This window comes from Medicago truncatula, chromosome 7, assembly GCF_003473485.1.
Source record: "Medicago truncatula cultivar Jemalong A17 chromosome 7, MtrunA17r5.0-ANR, whole genome shotgun sequence".
Lineage (NCBI taxonomy): Eukaryota > Viridiplantae > Streptophyta > Magnoliopsida > Fabales > Fabaceae > Medicago > Medicago truncatula.
Genome location: NC_053048.1, coordinates 18,430,597 through 18,437,886, shown reverse-complemented (window position 1 = coordinate 18,437,886; position 7,290 = coordinate 18,430,597).

Genomic DNA, 7,290 nt, shown 5'->3' with positions numbered 1-7,290 from the left:
TTTCATGTTTCATCCATCTCATGAGCATCTTACTCCCTTTCATCTCAATTTCTCATGGTTTAGGTTTTCATGTAATATTTTAGGTAGTTTAATTTTCCCTTTTAATTTCTTGCAAGACCATAGAATGTAAACTAGGGCCAATGTAACGGACAATGGACTCTAATGATGTACACCGGCACAAGCACCGACACGCACACACGTTGCATGATTTGCCGCTTTAGATGTATGCTTAGGAAACGCGATACTTAGAAAAATACCAATTTTCCAAAATAAACAAATTCCCTCACTTGAAAATTTTCCCAAACAAACCTTGGAGTCAAAACTCCATTGAATTTCTTCTTTTATCTTCTTAAACAAATCCAAATGAATCCTAATTCCTACTTAGACTTTTTAATAACAATTGAACCAACCATTCACCATTTTTCTCTCTTATGCCTCTAAGGCCTCTTTCTTTTCTTCAAAACCATTTTCCAACAAAAATTAAAATCAACCAAACACACAAAAAACATTTTTGAGAGAGAACTACATGGAGTTTGATCCCTTAAATGGGTATGTAGGCATGAGGTCAAAACCTCTCCAAGTCCACTAAAATAAAACCTCAAACACTTTCTCCCCCCCATTCTTAACATAAACAAACTTCCTTTTTTCATAAATAGCATTAAAAATAAAGCGTAGACATAAACTAAGAGAACGGCTCCTATAGAGTACTATAGTCACCGCGGGTGCCTAACACCTTCCCGTAGTGAAAACGACCCCCGAACTTAGAATTTAAGGGTTTTTTCTCAATTTTGCCCTTCCCAAGAAAAAATAGAGAATATCAAAGATTGAAAGGTTCAAGCCTATACCCGGGCTGAGTGAACTTATGATTAGGAAGAGATATAATCGACAATTCGATCCGAGGGTTGCCTCGTGTATTGGGTTATGCGATCAATCTCACATAGCTGAGGCATTTTGGAAGTAATATTGTCGGCGTGTGTTGTCATGCTTAGGCACTTTGCTTTCAATTGTTCGACGATGCTATGGACCGTAGTTACCAAACCCATCCCTGGCCTTTTTAGGACGTAGTGCGGTGGCTAAACCGAGTGTTGTCTCGAGTTTTAGTCGTCACGCGATACTACACTCAAACTAGACCTTCTTGCGAATAAACATGGAACGGACGTTGTCCCGTGCTACCATGATATACGAAAGAGAGGTTGCAGTTTGGGAACTTGATTAGAACCTTGGTTACTATTATCCTAAACTTTAGTTTACCGGGCACCGTGTCCGCCCTTGGCTCCTCGACTTTAATCTCAACCCTCCAAGTTTTCTCTGTAATTGAAAAAACAATCATGCATACATGCATTCATGCATTTTTTCTCATGCATTCATCGAAGGATTGGACAAATTAAAAAGCTTTGTAAAATATTACAGGTATGAAGAAGACTAAATCCTACAAGTTCAAGGAGGTTGATTTGGTTAGTTTGAGAGAGTTGGCACTCAAGGTGAAGAATCAAACAGGTTTCCGACTCCGGTATGGTGGTTTGCTTACTATTCTCCGGACTAATGTTGAAGAGAAGCTCGTGCACACTCTAGTGCAATTCTATGACCCGAGTTTCCGCTGCTTCACTTTCCCGGATTTCCAGTTGGTCCCTACTCTTGAGGCTTATTCCCACTTATTGGATTCACCTATAGCCGAGAAGACGCCTTTCACCAGTCCCGGGGCTTCTCTTACTCCTCTGGTTATTGCTAAGGATCTCTATCTCAAGACTTCTGATGTCTCCAAGCATCTTACTACTAAGTCTCACATCCGAGGGTTCACTTCCAAGTATCTACTTGAGCAAGCTAATCTCGAAACTACTTGTCAGGACGCACTCGAGGCTATTCTTGCATTGCTTATCTATGGGCTCATTCTCTTCCCGAATCTCGATAACTTTGTGGACATGAATGCTATTGAGATCTTCCATTCTAGGAATCCGGTTCCTACCTTGCTAGCTGACACGTACCATGCTATCCATGACCGGACTCTCAAAGGTCGTGGGTATATCCTTTGCTGCGTGCCTCTCCTATATAGGTGGTTTATTTCTCACCTTCCGAGCTCCTTCCATGATAACTCGGAGGATTGGTCCTACTCACAGCGGATGATGGCTCTCTCTCCTAACGAGGTGGTCTGGATCACTCCCGCCGCTCAGGTTAAGGAGATTATTACTGGTTGTGGAGACTTTCTCAATGTACCTCTTCTTGGTACCCGTGGGGGAATCAACTACAATCCGGAGATTGCTATGAGACAGTTTGGGTTCCCTATGAAGACAAAGCCCATCAATCTTGCTACATCTCCGGAGTTCTTCTATTATTCGAACGCCCCCACCGGACAAAGGGAGGCTTTCACAAGGGCTTGGTCTAAGGTCCGTAGGAAGAGTGTGAAGCATTTGGGTGTGAGATCTGGTATTGCTCATGAGGCCTATACTCAGTGGGTAATAAACCGAGCCGAAGAGATTGGTATGCCATACCCTGCTATGAGACATGTGGCTGCATCTGCTCCATCTATACCTTTACCTCTACCTCCCACTACTCAGGAGATGTATCAGGAGCATCTGGCCATGGAAAGTCGTGAGAAACAAATGTGGAAGGCCCGATACAATGAGGCTGAGAATCTAATCATGACTTTGGATGGTAAGGATGAGCAGAAGACTCATGAGAACCTGATGTTGAAGAAGGAATTGGTTAAGGTCCGAAGGGAACTTGAAGAAAAGGATGAGCTACTTATGCGGGACTCCAAGAGAGCCAGAGGACGATGCAACTTCTATGCTAGATATTGCGGTTCGGATTCGGAGTCTGAGTCTGAGGATCATCCCACTACTTCCTATGCTTGAGAGTTTTATTTGTTTATATTTCAAAAGTCTTCCCTTGGCTTAGTATTTCAAAGGGATTCATCTTGTAAACGCTTCGTTTTGCTTTGCTTGTTTAGATATTGTTTACAAAACTCCTAATTTGTCTAAAAATCCTTCGATGTCCAAAAACAACTTTTGCATTTGCATTTGTACATATCATGCATCATGTGCATCATTCATCAAGCCACAAAAGGTTTACAAGTGCTCACTGCCTCCTGGTTCTTCTGCCACAGAGATTGAAAGGTGGCTCGTGCTCGGAAAGTTTACGAATCAGACAGAATACACCGGACTAGACTCTACAGAAAGAAGAATTCAGCAGCCATGGAAGAAGAGAATGCTCAGCTCCGTACCGAATTAGCCACTCTAAGGGAAGAATTGGCTAAAGCTAATGATGTCATGACCGCTCTGCTAGCCGCTCAAGAACAATCAGCCACGGCTATCCCTATAGCCACAGCTATACCGGTGACTACAAGCGTGCTCCCAACCGCATCTGCAGACGCTCGCTTTGCTATGCCAGCTGGGTTTCCGTATGGGCTTCCACCGTTCTTCACTCCCAGTACTGCAGCGGGCACTTCGGGCACTGCTAACAATGTTCTGATCCCTGCAACAAATGCTGTCTCTATCAATGCTACTTTGCCACAAACAACGGCAGCTGTCACCGAGCCTCTTGTGCATGCCTTACCTCAAGGTGTTAACATCAACACACCGTACGGAAGCATCCCCGTGACCAAAACCATGGAAGAGATGATGGAGGAACTTGCTAAAGAACTCCGTCATGAAATTAAAGCCAATCGAGGAAATGCGGACTCTTTCAAAACCCAAGATCTCTGCTTGGTGTCAAAGGTGGATGTCCCTAAGAAGTTCAAAATCCCGGATTTCGACCGATACAACGGGCTGACTTGTCCCCAGAACCACATCATCAAGTATGTCCGAAAGATGGGCAATTACAAAGACAATGATTCCCTTATGATCCACTGCTTTCAGGATAGTTTGATGGAAGATGCTGCAGAGTGGTATACTAGTTTGAGCAAAAATGACATCCATACCTTTGATGAATTAGCCGCTGCTTTCAAGAGCCACTATGGGTTTAACACCCGATTGAAGCCGAACAGGGAATTCCTCAGATCTCTCTCCCAGAAGAAGGAGGAAAGCTTTCGTGAATACGCACAGAGATGGAGGGGGGCAGCTGCCCGCATTACTCCCGCTCTTGATGAAGAAGAAATGACCCAGACATTCTTAAAGACCTTGAAGAAGGATTATGTTGAGAGAATGATCATTGCTGCCCCGAATAACTTTTCGGAGATGGTCACCATGGGAACTCGTTTGGAAGAAGCCGTCAGGGATGGAATCATTGTGTTCGAGAAAGCTGAATCCTCTGTGAATGCATCGAAAAGGTATGGTAACGGACACCACAAGAAGAAAGAAACGGAAGTAGGGATGGTGTCAGCTGGAGCCGGTCAATCCATGGCTACTGTTGCTCCTATCAATGCAGCCCAAATGCCTCCATCATACCCATATGTGCCGTATTCTCAACATCCTTTCTTTCCGCCATTTTATCATCAGTACCCTCTGCCACCGGGTCAACCTCAAGTACCCGTTAATGCAATCGCTCAACAGATGAAACAACAGTTGCCGGTTCAACAACAACAACAAAATCAGCAAGCTAGACCTACTTTCCCTCTGATACCGATGTTGTATGCTGAGTTACTTCCAACTTTACTCCATAGAGGGCATTGTACAACCAGACAGGGCAAGCCCCCACCTGACCCGTTGCCTCCCAGGTTCAGGTCCGATCTCAAATGTGATTTTCATCAAGGCGCCCTGGGTCATGATGTCGAGGGGTGCTATGCTTTGAAGTATATCGTGAAGAAGCTCATTGATCAAGGAAAGCTGACTTTTGAGAATAATGTCCCACACGTCCTCGACAATCCTCTTCCAAATCATGCCGCTGTGAATATGATTGAAGTATGTGAGGAAGCTCCTAGACTTGATGTCCGTAACGTCGCAACTCCTCTGGTGCCTCTACACATCAAGCTGTGCAAAGCTTCTCTGTTCAGCCATGATCATGCCAAGTGTCTAGGATGCCTTTGTAATCATTTGGGTTGCTATACTGTTCAAGATGACATCCAAAGCTTGATGAATGATAATTTTTTGACTGTTAGTGATGTCTGCGTGATTGTGCCAGTTTTTCACGATCCGCCTGTCAAGAGTATACCTTTGAAGAAGAATGCTGAGCCTTTGGTGATAAGGTTGCCCGGACCGGTACCGTATACTTCAGATAGGGCTATCCCGTACAAATATAATGCTACCATAATCGAAAACAGAGTAGAAGTGCCTCTGGTGTCCTTGGCTGTGGTGAACAATACTGCCGAAGGAACTTCAGCAGCCCTAAGAAGCGGAAGAGTCCGTCCACCGTTGTTTCAAAAGAAGGCAGCTACGCCTACCGTGCCACTCATTGACAAGCCAACCCCGACTGATGTTTCTCCCGTTAACAGAGACGCGAGCCAACCAGGCCGGTCTATAGAGGATTCTAATCTGGACGAGATTTTGAGGTTGATCAAAAGAAGTGATTATAAGATTGTAGATCAGCTGCTGCAAACTCCGTCGAAGATATCCATTTTGTCTCTACTCCTGAGTTCCGCTGCCCACAGAGATACCCTTTTGAAAGTATTGGAGCAAGCTTATGTGGATCATGAGGTTACGTTGGATCACTTTGGTAGCATAGTGGGGAACATTACCGCCTGCAGCAATCTGTGGTTCAGTGAAGATGAATTGCCCGAAGCAGGAAAGCATCATAATCTGGCCTTGCATATCGCCGTGAATTGCAAGTCTGACATGATCTCAAATGTGTTAGTAGACACTGGCTCATCTTTGAACGTGATGCCCAAGTCAACGCTGGATCAGCTGAGTTACCGGGGAACTCCCTTGAGAAGGAGCACTTTTCTGGTCAAAGCCTTTGATGGAACCCGCAAGAGTGTTCTCGGGGAGATAGACTTGCCAATAACTATCGGCCCCGAAACCTTTCTAATCACCTTTCAGGTCATGGATATTAATGCCTCTTACAGCTGTCTCTTGGGGAGACCATGGATACACGACGCGGGGGCGGTGACCTCTACTTTGCACCAAAAGTTGAAATTTGCAAAAAGTGGAAAGCTTGTTACCATTCATGGAGAGGAGGCATACCTGGTTAGCCAGCTATCATCTTTCTCTTGCATATAAGCAGGGTCTGCAGAGGGGACCGCTTTTCAAGGATTAACTGTCGAAGGTACGGAGCCCAAGAGGGATGGAACTGCCATGGCTTCTTTGAAGGATGCACAGAGAGCCGTCCAAGAGGGTCAAGCTGCCGGCTGGGGCAGGTTAATACAGCTTCGTGAGAACAAGCATAAGGAAGGTCTTGGCTTCTCCCCAACTTCAGGAGTTTCCACCGGGGCATTCTATAGTGCTGGGTTTGTCAACGCAATCACAGAAGAAGCAACTGGATTTGGCCCGAGGCCTGTATTTGTTATACCAGGAGGCATTACGAGAGATTGGGATGCCATTGACATTCCCTCAATCATGCATGTTTATGAGTAATATACCTTGTTGCTTAAGTATCTTGTTTTTTCAAAATAACAATCCTCTCGCTCTGCCCAAAGCGAGAGTGATATTTTCTATAAGGGCATGTTTGTTTCGGCATTGCCGTTGATTAATAAAAATTTTGTCGTTTCTTCCACGACTGCTTTTTTTAGTGCTTTTTCCCTTGGAAATAATGGTAATGCCAGAAAAAACCAAAACATCTGTATTTTCTTATTAATTTCAAAAATCTGCATAATAAACCTCCTTCTAAAATCATCCAATCATTTTACGCAGATTGAACTATAATAAACCCGTTGGGCACAGTAACCCTGCTTTCCCTCCGAATTTTGAGTTCCCAGTGTATGAGGCCGAAGATGAGGAAGGTGATGACATACCATATGAGATCACTCGGTTACTTGAGCAAGAAAAGAAAGCCATTCAGCCTCACCAGGAAGAGATTGAGCTTATCAACATAGGTACCGAGGAGAACAAGCGAGAAATCAAGATCGGTGCTGCTCTAGAGGAAGGGGTTAAAAAGAAGATCATCCAACTCCTCTGGGAATATCCGGATATTTTTGCATGGTCGTATGAAGATATGCCAGGTCTAGATCCTATGATTGTGGAGCATCGGATCCCCACCAAGCCTGAATGTCCTCCCGTCAGCCAGAAATTGAGAAGGACTCATCCAGATATGGCTCTCAAGATTAAGAGCGAGGTTCAAAAACAGATTGATGCGGGTTTCCTCATGACAGTTGAGTACCCTGAATGGGTTGCCAATATTGTACCTGTGCCAAAGAAGGATGGTAAAGTCCGGATGTGTGTTGACTTCAGAGACCTGAACAAAGCTAGTCCAAAAGACAACTTTCCA